The following is a 19,550-nucleotide window of genomic DNA, read 5'->3' as shown; positions in this document are numbered from 1 at the left end:
AGTGCTCCCTTTGATACACAAGAGATGGTGATAAGATTCTTCCACCAAACCCAAATCAATTCCATACCTACATCCCACCCACCAAACACCCTGTAAACAGTGGGCACATGTTCAGAGTATCTAATGCTGGACTACACAAATTAGTGAAAATCCCTGCAACATCAAAAGTTGTTGATAGGGCTACACTCAAAATTATTTCATTCTATGTTTTAAATGTTCCAAAGTTAAGGAGCTTGTTTTCATTCACTTGAGAAAACAAAAAAAAAAAACAAAAAAAAAAAACAAAAACAAAAAAAAAACACGGAACAAAAAAATTTTTCACAGGCATCCTTCAGGGTCAAGTTACAAACATCTTAAGCTGAACAGAATTTTCTTTAACTTGTAGCAACCTGCAGAAGGGAGCCAAATTATCATGCTGGTTTTGTTTCATGCTTCCAGTTTCCTTACAGTTGGGTCTGACCCAAATCCAGAAATATAACAATGGAAAGACACACAATTTTTACTTGATTTCGTCCCAAATCAGTACCAGATCTAGTAGTTTTCTTTTGTGTCATACCTGAACCTTGGTGCAGATGACCTAAGAGGATGTTTCAGGAAATAATTCCCCATGCAAACTGGGAGCCTGATGTTCAACAACAGTGAAGCAGACATGGAATTATTGCCTGAAGAGATACAGCTTAACTGCAGCACACACCTTAGACCTGAACCTTTCTTCAGCTTGCTTTTTGTTTCACTATAAAAACAGCCATTCCTGTGGTACAATCCATAACACATCTCACCTCTGGACTGCATTACCAATGTATTTTAAATACTCCCAAGTCATGAGAACACCGCTCCATAAGGTCCTTTTGAATATTTTTGAATATTCTTTTTAAGAATTTTACCCTCCTAATTCTACATTGTTTATAAGAATCAGCCTCACCGAGATTCAATCATTTCAAGTAAGCCCTTATTCCCTTACCCCTTTTTTCTAGGTGTTCTGCAGCAGCTGCTTTCATAGGCAGAGATTATCATCAAACAATCACATTGCTGCCTCTCAGCATGACATTCTGCAGCTCCCAAGTGCTACTAAACCACATCCATCATTTAGTATCCATGCTGGATTTCCATAGTTCCCACACTGCACATGATCACAGGATCTGCAGTACCCCTGCAGTCACTCCGCAGTTTCTCAGTGTTTTGTTCATATGGGTGAGCCACATGTGAATAAATTCCATTGATGGGACTGAGAACCATCACAGTAACTGCTCTGTGCTCTCACATGCCATCTTTTGGTTTTGATTTACAGGTGGTTCCACAGCCTGGGTGCTTTTCCCTACCTGACCAGTATGGCACTGGCCTCTGTTGGGCTGATCCCATAGTCAGTGGTCACCTCCTTGTCAATGTGCTGAATCTCACCTCTGTATGGTTGTTCTTGGGTTATCTTCCACAGGAACTGTGCAAAAATATAATAAATAAGTGCAAAAATAGCATAATTGATGTAACAGTTTTTGCTGTCTCCTCCCCAACTATTTTTTCAAGCAGCTACTCACGACCACCTTTCTGCAGCTCATTTCCCTGCCTGTCCTTTGTTAACTGTTATAGCTCAGTTCCTAGAGTTTTGTTTTCTTTGAAGCATTTTGATTCAGAACAAAAGGAAATTTGTGCTTTGCATGTCTGTAGGCACAGAATCATGCATGTGTTTCACATTATACTGCTATGAATATTTATTTAGTCATCCATTCTAGCAATCCATATACCTTACTTCCTTAAGTCTCTTATTAACGATCCACTAGAACTGAACAACTTGCTTCTTTTCACTGATGAAAATTATGTATTGTGTTTTAGAGTATCATTCAATTCCTGTCTCCCACTCAAATCAGAAACATTAGAAACTATTTTTTACCAGATTCGCATCACATGGAAAATTTCAAATGTCTGCAAAGCCCAAGATGAGGGGTACAGCTGGTACAGGAAAACCATTTAGAATTTGCAAAAAGCTTATCAGCTAAGCTGTGATTCTGTACACTAAAACAGATCTAAAAGTCCATTGAATCCACACAGAATACCTTCTGTAGCTTCAGATGACCAAGCCATATTTTACCCTTTTCTATCTAGAACTGTAAGTCTATGAATTACTGAATTGGGTTAAAAAAACCAATCTCAACCCACATCTTCCCCAGAATTCAGAGTTTACATGTCTATTTTTCCTGAGATTTTCCTACTGCTGCTTCCTGTGGGGCCTGTAAACACACTCCAGGAAAGAAGCTTGCCAGGATATAAGAGAAATCTCACGAGGAATTCTGTTGTTGGTTCGTTTCCAGGAAAATTCTTTGGACTCAAGACATACAAGTAAATTTCTCCAAACTGGGGACACAATACCTGTGATATCTCTAAGAGTAACAGTGATCACTTCCTGAAAGCTGCTCTTAATAGTCTCATTTCTCAGACCCCACTTGGATGTGGAAACATCATTTCCAGATTGAATAGCACAGTCATAATCAAAACTTAATGTAAAATGGTGAATTAAAGTTTTACAGAGGGCTGCAGATAGCTTGCTTGGAATTTAAGAAAATTAGAGGATGAAAAACCTGTACTGTTTCTCCTTCCCTTATTTTCTTGGTTTCAAGACTCAGGTTTTAGTGGGTGTAACAGAAATTGATTGTTCTGCTTTGGCCCAAGTCTGTGATTCCACAAACACTTCTTTACCAACACCATTAATCTAATTAGCTGCTATTCTAGGAGAAAAGCAAATCTCCTGAGAATGTGTATGGGGACAAACACTGGTCTCAGAAGAACCACCACACTAAAGACGGAGCACTTCAGCATACTCAATGAGAAACTGTGTAGTACTAGCAAAAAGAGAAAGGAAGATGACAGTAAGGCACCAGAAATCCAAGAAACATTTCCTTAGGACTGAAACCAAAGGTAAATATCTCTACCTGATTATGATCCACAGTTTAGAATGTTGTTGCAATGCTGGAATGTCATCTTCCATCTCAACAAAACCTACCTGAAAAGAAAAAAAATACCGCCAACATTGAAATGGGTCATTGCATAAAAACCCCAAGTAGTAACCACAACTCAAGTTTCCCTAATCCTAATACCAACACACTATCCATTCCCACATACTCTTATTTTGCCTAAGCAAATTAGAGCATACACAGACATTTTTTCTGGATCTAGCTGTTTCCTTGGAGAGGTTATTGACCTCCTCACCATCACCACTTTGGTGCAGCTTACAGCACATGCTGTCATACATACAGTACATGATGCCTGAGACCAATTAGAAAATATTCACACAGCCAGCTCTTCCTACCCTGATCAGGATCTCTGCTGTCTTCCCTAGTGAACAGAAAGCACAGAGCCCAGCATTCCCACTGCATAAGCTACAAACATCAGCCCAAGCAGGCTCCTTGGGGGAAACAGATGGAGGAATCCCACTGTCCACTCTAGATCATGTTTGGCTACATCCTGGGCAATGGATGGCTCTGATTTGGAGCTTTCTAGGTGTTCACAGCACATTTCAAGCAGCTCAGGAAAGTCATTACTAAAAACAAATTCATGAAATTGAGGCAACTCTAGGGCCAGGTAGTAACTGACCTAGGTCAGAATTTCTTACTTTAATTTAAATTCAATTTTAGGTACCATCATGTGTTATGAAGTCTAGTTCCAAATTGCACACTTTATCAGCCTCATTTGAGTAGGCTAACATAAATGCTTCCTTGTTCAGTATTCTTAAGCTATTTGCATACAATGGATACTAAATAATTCAGGAGACTGATTTGTAAAAGATGAAGGCTTTACAGAAGGCTGTAAACAGAATTTCTGGAAAACACTTCAGAGTACCCTAGTTCTGCTGTTGAGCCTCAAGTGCTTTTAGTTATTACTATTCAAGGATTTTCATTTCTAAGACAGGTACTAATCTGTCAGAACACATTCCTTGGACACATACACACACCCATAGTACACCATTAGGCAAACAAATGCACATTTTCCCACCTATGAACCATTTTCCTTGATTTTAGTAGGCAATTTTTGCCCAGTTGCTAGCTGTAAGTACAGTCCATCATTTTACTTTCATCAGTTGTAACAAAGCATTCCCATTCAGTAAAATTAACATCTGACCTAATGCCCACTGAACACACAAGAAGGATATCCTCTGATTTCACTGGGTGGGGAAATGAGCAGACAGCTAAGTGGTGTGCAGCTATTTTTTTATTAAATCTAGCAGCTTGAAATACATACAGTTTACTTCAGGGTTTTATACTGAATTATAAATAATAATACTGAATTTTATACTGAATTATAAAAGGTTAAATTGTTGACACAATCAAAGAAAGGCAGCATATCCAGATCAACAAAATCACCCGGAACTATAAACTAGTATGGACAAAATTTCCTGACTGAAGAAAAAAATGCCACCCTTTTACATTATCTTTTAACTTTTTCAAAATTACTTTTTATTGGTTTACAGTGAGGTAAGTATTGAGTTCAGCAGGTCTGAAAAGCAAATGAAGTCGTCAATTTAACCCCACATACTTCAGCCCTCAGACACAAATATATCATTTCTGCAACTGAAAGTTGTTAGTGAGCAATTCAGCCCAGCTTCACAGAACCCCTGCTCTTGGGTGTCTAACTTGAATCTTTGCAGTGTAGAAATCATTTCCACAATAAAACTTGTAGGGGTGATTTGATTTTATGCTGCCAGCCAGCACTTCATTGCTAGTACTTATGATGCATTACATATTTGTCTGAGAACATTAGCACTCAGATAATTAACTCTTCTTCTGGGTGTCCGGTTTATGCTCTTCACTGAAAACACTGCTCCAACAGAGACATGCCTTGCATGTAAGCAAATCTAATTCCTAAATCTCTTCTGTGGTCAGTAAATTAAAATCTAGGTTTGTAGCAGTTAAATGAATTCCTTTTTCCCTCATTTTTTTCTTCTTTTTTTGGCACCTTCTAGCAAAACAGTTCACATGCAATCACTCAATGGCTGGAAAGTGGGCTTGGCAGGAGGAGCCGAGGCTCAGCACGGCTCCAGTCAAGACAAATGGCTGAATTATTGTGACGTTAGTAAACAGGTAATTAGCTTTGCATGTCATTGTTCACCACCTCAAGCTCATTACTGAAGTCTTACAACACTCTTTAAAAATTCAGACCTGTTTGACCTGCTACCAGCTATAGTGCATTTCAAGCATTCATGGATAAAGTGCAATCTTGTCAAACTGAAGACACCTGCTCCCAGCAGGAACACTACTTATGAACTGCCAAGTCTTTTGTTACAGTACCTTGAGAAGCAATGATCTTTCCATCTGGAATAACCAGCATCAACTTGGCTCCAACCACTGTAAAGCAATCTTTGAATATTTATTACCACATGAAGTACACAGAGCTATAAAAGCAGTATGTACACAAAATGCAAAGAGGGAGAAGACTGCTCCTGATAAATTCTGCTGTTTGCCACACAAGTGTTTGAAATTAATTTTCTTTCAAAAGTGGTGCTGGTAACAAGTTTCAGTTTTTTTCTCTACCACCAAATCTACCAGGGTAAAGCTCACCCCTATATAAATAACTTATTTCACAGCTGACACATTAACTCAATATATCTCCTCTTTTTGTTACTCTTGTGCTCAATTTTTGTCAATAATGTTCATCTCAGGGTGGATAATTCATGCTAAGAATTCATCAGGGTCTGTCCTCGACTCCCCCTCAAAGCCCCAGAAAGCACACTGCTTTAGGCTCCGCTCCACCAATGTTGTTTCAATCTGCCCCTGCTCTCTTCCTTGCAAGCTTTGCACAGGAGTGTATACTGAACTATTCCTCTTTGCTCAGTTTTTAGCTCAAGCTCATTTCTTCAGATATTCATCCTCCTGGATAGTGGACTGTGTTCCTCAGTTTACCTCTGATTAACAGCCATGATTGATTCATTCTGATACAAGAAAAGTACTGGATAATTCCCCCCTTGTTGTCTTTATTTTGTGAGGGTACAAGTGGTAATTTAAGCTAATTACAATTTAGCACTGTGGTCATTAAAAATCCTGTAAAAGCAGTTTAGGGTTTGGATGAAGGTATCATAGAATTTAGGTTTATTCCCTGCATTTTCTTTGCTTCAGTGCTTTCCACAAGGACAATGAAAAGCCTGATCAGAAGCTCAGTGCTCCTCAGACTTACAAAGGCAGTTTAATTCAACAGCACATTCTTTGCTATCTTCCCTGCCCTTAAAAGACCTCAATGAGCAAAGTCCATTCTGCAGCACTTAATCATATATATGTAAATGTTGCATTCAGAATTTGAAGCCCACTGTGAGCCTATTTTTCTTGAGCTGTTATTTTAAAATGTGCGTTAAATCAATTTTGCAGTAAACATGAGGTTTGTTTCAATAACAACCATTTTTCTCCTGATTAGTAAATTACTGTTGTTTCCAATGTTTCATTCTAACTACTACTTGCTCAGAGTCATAGGAAAACAGAGCACTTAGTCAAGACAAACTTCCCTGTATTTCCATCTCAGCAAAGCAAGGTCTAGATTACTTTCAGAAAAACAGTTTTCAGCTGACAAAGTGAAAAATGTTGCATAACAGCAAACTTATAACATGGTAAGAAAGTTTTAATAGAAGGATTACCACTTGCTGTTGTAACTAGTTTAAAAGTCCTTTAAGACTCTCTGCTAAGAACAGACGATTATATTTGCAGTATTTATGTAATTTCTATTGGCTGGCTGTGTAATAATTTATGAAAGTTGTGACAGAACAGTGCTTTAATACAGATTAAACTATATTGAGAGAGGAAAATACAGCAAAATGCCAGTGTGCTGCACAGAATACCAATCCCAGGATCATCTAGAATTTTAGAACAATTCTGGTGGAAAATAGAATTTTTTTTCCAACCATTGAACAATGTCTCTCAAGCACATGTTCTTCTATGTGGATATGCATTACATGTGTCTCTCTGCATGAGGTTATCTGCACTGTCAGACCCTCATTACACATGCTCAGGAAAAGAAGCAAGTATTCATGTCAACTTCACCCAGAGACAACACATATCCTAAATGTTATATCCTGGTGCATTAAGCATTGGCCATGTGTCTTGAAAATGTTATCAGTGCTATTTGTACACATTTCTATTTGTTAAGCTGGGCAATCATAATGCAAGTATTGGAGGAAGTTGAAGGTTTTAACTTCTTAATTCATAGCAGAACTGTCCAAAACAACTTCAAACAGTCCATACAAAATGACTGATTGTAGCAGGGTACTGCGGTGTGACAAGAAAAGTGAGGTCTGTGAAAAGCTAGAGCAAATCTCTTTACACTGATACTGCTTCCATCCACAAGCCTGATAGTTATTGGAAATAGTTTTCTCATGAGGGATTTTTATTTAGAGGATAAGTTAGGTTTTAGTTTGGTTTGAGGCTGGTCAAGAGCTTTGATGTCCAGGAAATCCATTAGCAGATCAGTAAACTGGTAAGAAGTAAAACAAAAGCAGCTAACAAGACTTCATATCTTTATGCCTAGATGTACACAAAAATGTACCTGCAAGCCCTAGAACCTGTAGATCTGCCTTTTACTTTTACCAAGTCCCCATTTTAATTAATATTAACTGCAATCATATGGGAAACTAGGCATAATAACAGTAATTAAGACTTTGGCCTCTTAAAACACATCAGATGCACACACAAGGGCAAAATCCAATTTGGAGAAATATATGGAGCATTCCAGGGTCGATATGGAGATTCTATCTAGGCTATCTAAATAAACAGGTGAATCAACCCTTTTTAACAATGAAAGTGTTTTTCTTGAGATCTCAAGAGGATTTCCAATTATTCACAAATGACTAACCGTGCACTCCTTTCCCAGAATTATAAACAAGTCACCAGAAAATAGCAAGTTTGACAAAATTGTCCAACAGCCCATTAACTGTACAACTGTGCTAAATAGCCAGAGACAAGTCTAAATCTGCCAGAACCAGCGTCTCTCGAGTCTGCCAAGGGGATAGATGTTTCAGCTGCAGAATATCCATTTGCAGCTTGCCACCATCTGGACCCTGGAAACTGAGCACTTAAGTGATGGGCTGGCACGATCCAGCTCAGGGGTGACCCTCTGGTTCTTCGGAAAGTCTTTAAAGCTGAGGATGGTATTACTGAAATGAAAGTCAGACTTGCTTGCTTGTGACAAATATTTGAATTCACAAAAAAATAATTTTACCTGTATTCCTTCAAAAGTCTGCTTAGCACGTAATTCTCAAGATTTACTACACATATCAACAGCTTTAGTTGTTGTGAGGCACAGCAACTGCCTCACAATATATGAATTCTTCATATATTTGCACCTCACCTCAGCTTACTTTAAGTTTATTCACCCAAATTTCACAACATGCAGATGTAAATAGATAATTGGGAGAGTCCTGTCAACACTTATATGAAATTAGACTGGGCACAGGGGGATCACCAGAATGCATTGAACAAGCATGTGGCACAGTGGTGCAGCAAACATTTATCTGAGCTTCAAACCTTTACAAAAAAGCATAACAAATTGGTCAAGTAGTCTATGCCTTTTCAAACTGTTTTCTGCAAGTATGGAAGGGGAAAAAAACACCCCACAATATTGATTTTTTGGAAGAAAACAATTTGAGTTAACACTTTGAGTTAACACTCTAGGGAAGTGAAATAAGGGGACACAATGACTACAGCCTACAGTAAGAAATATTACTATAAATGAATTTTTGCCAAAAAAGTACACTATTCTTTTTTTTTTAGCAAATGTACTTGTTTGTACTACCTTTATATAAACAGGATTATGAGGCTGTGTTTACCTCCTTTTTGGATTGGCTGAATACAAATACTTCTTTAGATCAGGGTTGCACTCTTCAAGCATAGAGCTCTGTGAAGCTTATCCCTTTTGTAATACCCCTAGAGAAATCTAACATACAGAACAGTGTTTTGAGGTTATGTTAGAGCACACTAACTTGTGAGCCTGCAAATTGTTTTTTGTTCATCTAATGTTAGATGATTCATAATCAATTACAGTTCTTATGTCAAAGGCTCCCGGTTGTCTTCAAACCATCAGATCCAGAGCCATCCCCACCAGCAGCAGGCATGCTTAGAGTTGTTATTTTCAAATCATATGAAATCAACCCATCTCTATTTGTTATCTCCTGAAAAAGCACGTTCAGTCTCCTTTGAGGCTCGTGCTTGACCCTGACAGCAATGAAGCAAGAATGGTTTCATTACACCAGAAGTCTCTTCTCAAACTATCAGACAAGTCATACATAACATCCCTGATTCTCTGTTCTGGAGGAAGCATACACAGAAATGTGGGTCTGGCATGCAAATTCAGGTTACTAGCTATAGGAATATCAACCCAGGTTCACTCCATTGAGCACAAATTAAGAATTGCTGTTGGAATTCTAGAGCTGCCTCTGTATTTGAATTGACTCATTTACAAACTTAGACTATTGAGTATTCTTTAACCGCCCAGTTTCATTAAACACTTTTCTGATGATGTCTTTCCACTCACTAACAAAATCTTAAAGTTTTTAGGAACCAATAACAACTCCAAACTTTGGGAAGTGAGCCACAGGCTTAAGAATGGCACAAGATCCTGAGCCAGATGATAGGCACTTGCACAACAACTTGCACATTTAGATTAAACCTTTACCTGACTTTAAGAAGCAGTTCTTTATTTATTGGCAAATGTTACACAGTGATTGAAAAGAAAAGAAACTACCCTTTAGGGCCCTTTGGCCTTTCTCTAAAGACACATTATCAATTTCTTTAATTATCACAGTGGTGGGGAAACTTGGTGAAATATTTAAAAGATGGAGGGAGGAAAACATGTGTTATACTTGTTTAGGACCACTTGAAAAGAGATTATTCTGAAGATGGAAAGAGAATCATTGAACATTTAAATAATTAATCTCAGCAAATACATTAAATGTGAAACAGTGTAACATTTTGACTGATTCAGCACAATCAGTTTTCACTGCTTCCAAATTGCTATTGCTAAATTGCCATTTGCAGGAATTTCAGCATAGCACAGTGTAACTCACTAGTCAGTCATGTGCCCTGGGCACAGGCAGAAATAAGATACAAAGAGCCTGGTGACAGCCTGGCTATGATAGCTAGATAGAAATCATACAAACAGACACAGAACTTCTATCATGTCCATCTCTCTGAGCAGCTCCCCTCTTTGCAAAATATTAAACCTTAGAAATTTATTTTAGTTAAGATTCATAGCAAGTTGTCTGCCATATTGTTGAGTACTAATAGGTTTCTATGGTTGAAAAGCATAATTTCTCAAGCTTCACTTATGCTAGGAGATGAGAAAATTTAAAGCAACAGTCTGGTTAAGACTGCTCCTACCAGTGTCTTTATCAGAGCAGGAAGGCAGGACGAGTAGTTTTTGCTGGTTCAGATGAGCTGTACCAATTCCCTGATGCATGGAGCATAAAGAGCCAAAAGCAAGCAAATGCACGAGGTCAAAAGTAATAAAAGCAGCTTCTTAAAAGCTGGTCATCTCTCTATGCTTGATTTAATTTATTTTTTTTTTTTATAAAATGTCTTTGTAAAACATCTATTTTTGTTTCTTTACATGTAAGTGATACCAGCCAGTTTCTGCAATCTCAGCTCAGCCAAGCTGAGTAAGGTTACAGAAGGGAGCCTCTTCCAAAGACATTGCTGCTGCAAGAGCTCCACACAGCCTGGTAAGCAGCACCTTTTTGTCAACAATACAACAGCTTAAAATGCATGGGTTTTGGGATGTTATGCTGACAAACAGGCAGTTGCAATTCTTCTATATGAAACATTATTTAACCTGCATCCCAGCAAATTGCCTGTCCCTGGAGCTGCAATTTTTCACATGAGCCATAAAGGCATTTCTGAGCCTTTGCGTTCAGACCCCAATTCTCATGGTACATCATGTGGGAAAAGAAGTTACACCTCCCAGTCTCCTGCCAGGACCCAGCTGACAATTACTTTCTGTCTGACTACATTCTTGTAGTATTTTAACATTTTGTTTTCCCATTACATTTCTGTAATATTTTGTTTTGTTTCACTGTTTCTCCAAACAGTGTTCTACCTCAACAGAGCTACTGTAATCTATATATAGTTTGCATATTGATTCCTGTAGTACTTTGAGATCCTTCAGGCAGAAGGTTACCAAAATATAAGGTTCCTTCATCTGTCCTTTAAGGTAACCTTTAAAGAAGACAGAGCTCTGTTCAATCCAGATGTTTATCCAAACTGTTCTAAATCTCTAGTGTCTGAAAAAACAGAAGGAACAGGTTTTTTGAGAGCCTTCCAGTAGCATTTAATACCAATTCAGACAAACTACCATATCATCCTGTCACTGTAATCACATGGGATGCTAATAACATCTACCATTTCTGTAGAACTTTATAAAGATGAATCACCACAACAGTCCTTTGCAGTATTATCTCCATTTTATGATTGAGGGAAGAGAGTGTCTGCTTTTACATTATACCATAAACTGACCTGCTCCTTCAATCTAAGAAGAATAGCAACGCAAGATTCAGAAACTATGACGGTATCCTCTCCTGCTTTGTTTGGTGAAAAGCTGTTTAAATATTTAGAGCCTGCAAATTCTTTTACCATCATAGTATGTTGTTTAAAAAGCAGGCCACTGAATAATCAAAGTGACACTCTTTTGACTCTGCTCTGACTTAACAGCAATATTTCAATTTATTGCAATTTTGATCATGGTAGAAAAGTCAGCTGAACGAAAAAATAAAAACACCTGTCATTGCTCACTATTTTCTCATGCACTCTTGAATATGCAATCCTATCATTTAAATAAGGCAGCAACTTCTTGAAATCACAACAGCTCTCCATAGGAAAATAACAAGGTATGTATTCACTATATACATATCACAGACTGCAAAATAGTCCATTATCTACTGAAACACTTCCTAATTCCTGCTTTCAATGAAAGGCCAGTGGGGTTTAATAATCTGAAAGTTGGGGGTTTTTTGGGCAGTTGTCTCAGGGAGTTTTGTGTGAAGTTTTTTGAAAAATCTAAGCCTTCATGACTAATGTCACGGGTACAAGAGAAAAGCATGGTATGAAATGGGGAAAAGCATGGTATGGAAAATATTTCTGAATATCTATCAGAAAGCTGAAGGACCTAAGCCCAAAAGATGCTGTGTAAACTTCATTAATCACAGAAGCCTAAAAAAACCCAGCCAAACAAAAGTGTTTAGCATCATTTAGGACTCACTTCCAAATGAACATTTATGTGGCATATAACTGTATACAACCAGGAAAAAAAGAATTCTACAGTAGAATAGTCTCTGCAGAATTAATTAAGTACCAGCTTAGCTCTGCTTCACATTTCAGCAGTCATCTAAGGAAAAGTTGCTGAAAAAATCCAACACAATTCCAACTTCAACTCCCAGGAGTCACAACCTGGGAGTTATCCCAAAATATTGCAGTATGGGTTTCATGGTAACTACACTCCAAATTGTACAAGACATAAATCTTTCCATACTAACAAAACATGGCTTCCTGTCAAACACTGATCAAACCATCAGGGGTCCACAGCTATCATTGTTGGGTTGGGATTTTCCAGTGAAAAGCCCTTCAGTCAAGACCATTTTGAGATTTTACTGTCTGGAAAAAAACAATTCACAGGAAATGGGTTACCACATCCAAATTCTGCCCTCTGCAGAAAACTGGAGAGGGATCAAAAGGGACTTTCATTGTACCAGTTCTATAGCTGGATAGAGAAATTACTATATGGTATATACCTAAGTATAACTGTGAAAGAAATCACATCTTTATCAGTATTTTATCAAAAAGTCATATTTCAGAATTAATCCACATGACACTTAATAGTAACTAAATTTCTGAATATTAGATCACACAATGTTAAAAAAAAATGAATTATAATAAGCACAGAAGCAAATAATGTGAGATTTTCCCCTTGATGGTTCTATTTCATTCAACAATTTTGTAGTAGCAATCTTGAGACCAAAACACAGCAAAAGTGTGGTCATCTCTGCTTCATCTAAGGGTCTGGCTTGTTCTCACATCTCAATAACCATAGCAAGAATAACTCTTTCCAGCCTTCCCTTGACTTTGCAGAAGACAGACCTTATCAAAATCGAGCACTCTCACACTAAAACATGGTTTGTGTATTCTTTGTTTTTGTGTGCAGATATGTTTCTATGCCTAATTAGCAAAGGAAGCTTAGGTGTATTCTATACACTAAAAGAGATGCAGAAAAGTCAAAGCTGTCAAGATGGGAAAAACAGAATTTGATAGCTTCACTGGTAGGATTACATGATAGAGTGGCACATGGCAGCAAAGGATAGATTCCATCAAGGAGTCTGGTCTAATTCCTACTTTACATCCTTGTGAAAACACGCTGATGAGTGGATAAAAAATTACGGACAGGGACTGAAAATGCTGTGAGAGAAAGACTGCAGGATCCCAAAGTGTTGTTCTCCCCAAACATTGGTTCTTTTGATCACCAAAGCATTGCATCTTCTGGTCTATTCTATGTGGGATATACAGGAGCTAGACATGAACAGTGATGTTCAAATAGCCGCAGCTAATAACTACATTCATCCTTCAAGAATTATTTGTGTACATTCATACTGCTGTTCCTAGAGGGTTCTACAATCTTTGAAGAGTCAAGATAGAGAAGCTGAAGATAAGCCTAGCAGATTTGTTAATTTTAATAGATAAATAATGATTCTCCCTGTTAAGGATAACTAGGAATTAATCAATGGTATTGTTTGTTACTGCATTCTAGCCCGAATGAGATCACGACAAGCTGTAGCTAACCCCATGGAGTCCCACCACTGGCCATCTTTGTGGTGAGCAGAAGCACAAATTGCAAGGAGACGACCAGGGTCTGCAGCTCCGTTTTCAAAAGGGAGTCATTAAGGTGCCTAGAGTCAACTTTTTACAGTTGTATTAACACAACAGGAAAGTTTCATCTTGTCAAGCACCTTTACACTCACCTCACCACCAAAGAAGAAAACAAGTACAAGTTTCTTTTCTGTTCTAGAAGAGATACCAATTATCAGTCTATGTAGAAAAAGAAAAATGCCTTGCAAACACAGAATTAAGTAAGCCCTCAAACTGAATATAGTATCATGTTAACTTCCATGACAATTCTTTGTGGCAGGACACATCCTCATGTGTGATGTACTTTCTAGGCATAACACTACAACTGGCCAGGGGTATTATTTCAATTTCTATAAAGGGCAGTTGATATAGATGAGAATCAGAGCTGTTTAGCAGAGTAGACAGCAGCACTGACCCACATATTTTAACAAGGATGTGTGCACATGCAGGATAATTCCTGTAATTCACATCAAAGTTATATGTACAAGAGGTGTGGAACAGGGCAGAGATGATGGTAATTGAACATGAAGACTACAGCAAAACATTTTTGTAGTGTGTTTGAAGACATTAGAATAAAAGGCTTTAAATACATGGATGAAGAGTGAGAGCTCCTATTTTAATCACCCTCCAAAGGATTCTACAGTCCATGGCTGAAGCCAAATTCCAAATCTGTTATAGCCTAGACTGAGTTGCATTAGACAAAAAAGTCTTCTATGCACAATCAGTGTTTTGTTGCACTCCATTCAGCTTCCTAGAAGGCATGGCACTTGAATTTTGCTGGCTGAACCTGTCACTGTCACAAATGTACTACTACTTCCTCATAGCATGAACAATATATTTTGATCTCCCATGTTATTATGAAGGAAGATGAAGCAGCATTCAAAATTGTGGCATTTCTTAGTTTCACCTCACAGAAGAAAAGCTGTAGAGTATTATGGATCCCCTGCACAAAAAAAGGGTACTGTTCACATTCCTTCATAGAAAAGATTTAGTGTGTAGGATACAATCCCTGACAGAGGTATAGAGAACACTCATGGGACACATTTTCCAATGCAATGGACAAACCTAAAGAAGCAGTCTGATATTGCTGCTGAGATAAGCAGCAGTTACTGGGCAGCAGCCAGCAGATAAAGCCACAGTATTATCCGAATATTGCCAGTGTCATTCTGGAACAGTAACTTTACCTACCACCAGTAGAGAAACATAGTAGATTGAATACTTCTCTAGGTGCTTCATGCACTGCAAGGCTGCTCTAATTGTGTAGCTGTAAATCCTCCATGAAAGGGAAACCCTGGGCACAGAAAGCCAATACAAGAGACATTGGACACCTGCTTCCATCCCTGTCTTGGCTGATTTGGCTTATTGTGAGTAGTCATGTGAGCATCTTTCCACCCCCTCTACATCTGACTGCCTACACTCAGTTCTCTTCCAGTCTTTGATTTAAACCCCAAGGAATGGGGTACAGCAGCCATTACCCTGTGTCTTTACTAGAGGATGATCCTTATGAGAGTGTGTCCCAATGGCACAAGTGTTATGTTCTTTTCCTCAATATTTGATATTTTAATGAAAAAGCAGCTAAATTTTATTAGTAGTTAATGTAGTTAGATAAAAAAAAAATCCTCAGTCCTCTCTATTTTCTAGAACCATTTCTCTCACTATCCTGATTTATCCTACTGTTTTACTATTTCTCTGTTGGCTTTTTTATCTTGCTGGAACAAATTTAAGACTTTTTATTTAATTGCTCTTATTAATATTCATATATTAATGCAACACATTTATTATTCAAGTTGATAATAATGTCTGTCTTCTAACAGCCTTAATTCAGAGAATGAAGATCGTAAGGAAATCAGAATGACATTGTTAAAAGTCAAAACATTACTTGTTTGGTTTCCAGCTATCTTGGAGCTTTTTTGGGTCCAACAATGTTACATGTATTTCAACAGGAATAGAAATGATACACAGTTTTCTCAATAATCACTAATTGCTTGCTCTTGCCAAGTTGCCAGTACATGTCAGGGAACCCTTCTCCAACTCCCTGCTTCTACCTTCAAACAGACCTCAGACTTTGGAAGTCTGACAACAGAGTAGATTAAAACACATGGAGAAAAACTGATCTAAAACCAAAGGAAAAACTATGTTTAAATCAAATAGACAAAGAACAAGTGAGTCTGACAGAGATGTCAAACAAGTCCTGCCTCACATTTACTCGTAGAAAAGCAGAATGTTGACCTTAAAAGAGGGGTGGGAAGCTCTTGGTTTTAATTCTCAGTTTCCCAGTGACACTGGGATGCCGGGCACAGGCACCACATCCCATAAAACAGGAAGATGCTGCCACCTGCAGGTGCGAGTCCCAGGAAGGCCCCAAACCACAGCCCTGGGACCCCAGCGCGGGCACGGGTCCCGCAGCTCCGTGGAACCCGCCACAGGGAGGCTTCGTCCTGGTTCTGACTCCGGTGTTCAGAGAGCAATACAGACACACAAGTCAGCATCTTCTGCACAGAATAAGAGATTTTGCTTTGTAGTCTTTAGAGTGCAAAGATCCGCTGCAGGAAATACAAGACCTCTTCAGATCCTTACCACATGATGCTTCCACTCCCATGATGCAAAGATTAAAGCAAGTTGTTCTTGTAAATAAGTCCTTGAATCCTCATCTAAGGTCATATCAACATTCATAGAGGCCCAAATACCTCTCATGGCTGTACTTTTAGCTTGCAAGTTATGGAAATTTGCAGGTTTTAGCCTTATGATGCTTATTCTTAGTTCTAAGTTGGGTTTATAAGAATAGATCTTTATAACAAGAACTCAGGAAAGAGGAAACTGAAAAATTATTTAAGAAGAGGCTTAAAACAATACCAAAAAATCTACACTATAGAGGAAGAAAGTAGTCTATAACTATGGATGACTCAGAAATAGGGGTTTGGCATATAACTTCCATATTCAAAGAACATATTTAGAAAGTCTCCATTTTACAGAGCGCTCGGTGAAACATGGAAAGTCTCAACTTTTCAGTCCAATAGTTTACAAGTTTATATTCCTATCACCATGCAATACCAGTAGTAAAAAAAATAAAAATAACAAAACAAGAAGTCTTAGAAAAAAAACAAAACACGTTACTTTTATCAGTGCCTTTTTCTCTGAACAGTGTATTAGACTTTTTTTTAATCAGAGTGTAAATATTGTATTATGTTTATTTAATAATACTCCCATCAGCATGCCAAACAACACAATTTTCTGACTAGGGACACAGTAAACCTACAGTGTCTGCCAAAGTTTACTCCCTTAAGGCATTAAGGAGTCTCTTGAAAGTAGCTGTGCTTTGAACTGCCCTAGCTCCTGTGGGTTGTGTCTGATTAACTGATATTTTACATAACACTAGCAACCATCACCACACCAAAAGAAAATAAAACAAGTAACCTACAAATGCAGGGGGCACCTTCTTCCCGCGTTGCTTGTTGCAAACTAACACAGCAGATTATTCTATCCTGTGTAAAGAGTGATGGAACAGCTACTGGAACCTGGTCTGCTTCAACAGTGAAATCTGGCTTTCCAAGTCTTCATTTTCAGAAGGTAACAAACCCAGCCCTAGTCCTGAATTTTACAGAGAAGAGAGACTCCTAAAGTTGAACGAGACCTACCTACAAAGGCACCCTGAACTTCACAAGCACTCCAGAACCTGACATCATTAACACCACTCCTGCAAAGGGATGGACATGTGGAGCAGCTTGTTTGCCTGTGTGCAGAGCTGGACAAGAGGCAGCCGACTCTACCCCAAATCCTTCAGATTCTTACAGCATCCTTCAGATGTGTTCCCTGGGCAGTCTGCACAAATGCTGGGACATCATTTGTGTATCAGATTGCAACACGCTCCCTTTGTGTTCACATGTTTCAGCTCACAACTGCAAAAGCTGAGCATTCAATAAAATACATTTTTTGTACTCTGCTTATGAAAATATCTGACACTAATAGACAACTGCCACCCACATGCAGCACACCAGGGATTCCCATAGCTAAAAGCATGTCATGCACCAACTTGAATAGAGCACTAATGCTTGTTCCCAGTGGCTACAGTAATTCACACCTTCTGCATCAGACACAGAAGACTACCTAAAACATACTCGTGCCAGTAGGCTACATATGCAAATTACACCTTGCTGGGCAAAGAGATAAAGCCTAGAACAGTCGTGGGTGTTTTACACCCATAAACAACATCTGTATCTCTCTGCATGTATGTTTTTCAGACAAATGCATCAGGGCTATTAGTATATCAGAAAGGTGAATATATGCATGGCAGTAGGGTAAAAACAGATACTTTGCTGATTGTCACCAAACTGATTACTGACAGGTAAACCCTGGATTGAGTAAAACCAACAGTTACATTGGCATGAAGTCAAAGAATCAGCCTTGATGCACAGAAATGCAAAACACTAAAATTTAGGATAAAAAATTGTGCCTTTAAAATTTCATTGATAGCTTTCTTAATTTAAACTCACCGATATTGTGTTGGAGCAAAACAGCAGCCTGCGCTACAAGAATACTGAAAACAATTCACAGATTTAGGGAAGAAAACTCCAACGAGGAAGCCATTCTCTTGATCTTGTCCGTCTGAGCAGAGCTGGAAAGTGACTCTGCAAATGTAATGCAAGAAAGTGAATCTATTCATCTCAGTGTTGTATTTTTATATTTACTATTACATTGGTCAGACTTTCCCCCATATGCAACAAGCAATACATTCTATTTTCAATCTGGAGGATTTATTTCCCATTATTGGAAGACAATTTAAAAATACAGTTCCTGATATTGTTTGCAGCTCTATGCAGACAGACCACTGTGATTGCATGATTGCACGCCAAAAATCACAGTCAAAAAGTCTGACAAAAAGAGTAAAACCAGCTTTGACTTATTCATAGTCTGAGCTGGAATGGCTGGGACAAGTTCATCTCAAAAGATGAATTCCTGTAAATTCACCTAGGTTTAGATCTGCAGCAGAATTAAGCAAACCCTTCCTCAAAAAAGCACAGCCCCTCCCCAGGCCCTCAAATAAAGGGGGGTGAGGAGTGAAAAGAAATATTTTCTCTTGCTCCCATTTCAACACACCACATATATTCAGACAAACAGAAGTTCATCAGTGCTCTAATTAACTGCTGTAAATCACTTTTACCCTTTTGCTGAGCACTTTTACCCTTTATGATAAATTGTAGAAAGAAAACATCTTTGCTTGCCTCTTATGGCACCTGCTGTAGGCAGAAATCAATTCCTCTTGAACAAGTAGCCAGTCTGTGTGATCTAAAGCTTGCACAAGCTTAGCCATTCCTTCTTTGTTATATCAGCAAGAGACTAAAATATCAAAACTTCTTTATTCTGTCTACCACTTATTACCATTTGATAGCATGAGACGATCCAAGTGCTGCTATTGTATTGAGAGATGGCATCAGCAGCACCCATCACTCTAAGCTTACCATTCATCCCCAGCTAAGCAGCAAACAGGGTGTTCGTTTGATCATGACTGCCCAAGATTCAGTCTCTTCCTTATAGAGTGGCATCTCCTGAAGTATAAAATCAGAACACCTTCTTTATTTATCCAAGTCTTGGCAGTTAGAAAGTCTCAGCAAACAGCAAAGTCACATTGAGAAGCAAAACCCATCTGACACTAAACTATGGCATAAGAGGCCTCTCAAATTATGAAAGATGTACCCAAAGAGA

The 19,550-nt window shown here is 38.4% G+C and overlaps 1 protein-coding gene across 1 annotated transcript in view; it reads right to left on the bottom strand.

Annotated features, from left to right (window-relative positions):
* The window catches only part of LOC147650699 (uncharacterized), a 121,120-nt gene that overhangs the window by 69,605 nt on the left and 31,965 nt on the right, over nt 1-19,550 (bottom strand). The window contains exons 2-5 of the mRNA XM_086848393.1: nt 19,307-19,393; nt 18,341-18,475; nt 2,922-2,992; nt 1,320-1,435 (exon numbers count right to left, since the gene is read on the bottom strand). The gene's annotated coding sequence lies outside the window, so the exon portion shown is untranslated. The remainder of the gene's footprint in view (nt 1-1,319; nt 1,436-2,921; nt 2,993-18,340; nt 18,476-19,306; nt 19,394-19,550) is intronic.

The sequence above is a fragment of the Cyanistes caeruleus genome, chromosome 13, assembly GCF_971803275.1.
Source record: "Cyanistes caeruleus chromosome 13, bCyaCae1.hap1.1, whole genome shotgun sequence".
NCBI classification, from domain to species: domain Eukaryota; kingdom Metazoa; phylum Chordata; class Aves; order Passeriformes; family Paridae; genus Cyanistes; species Cyanistes caeruleus.
Note: the sequence above shows the minus strand (reverse complement) of the source record. Positions and strands in the feature narration are given on the sequence as shown.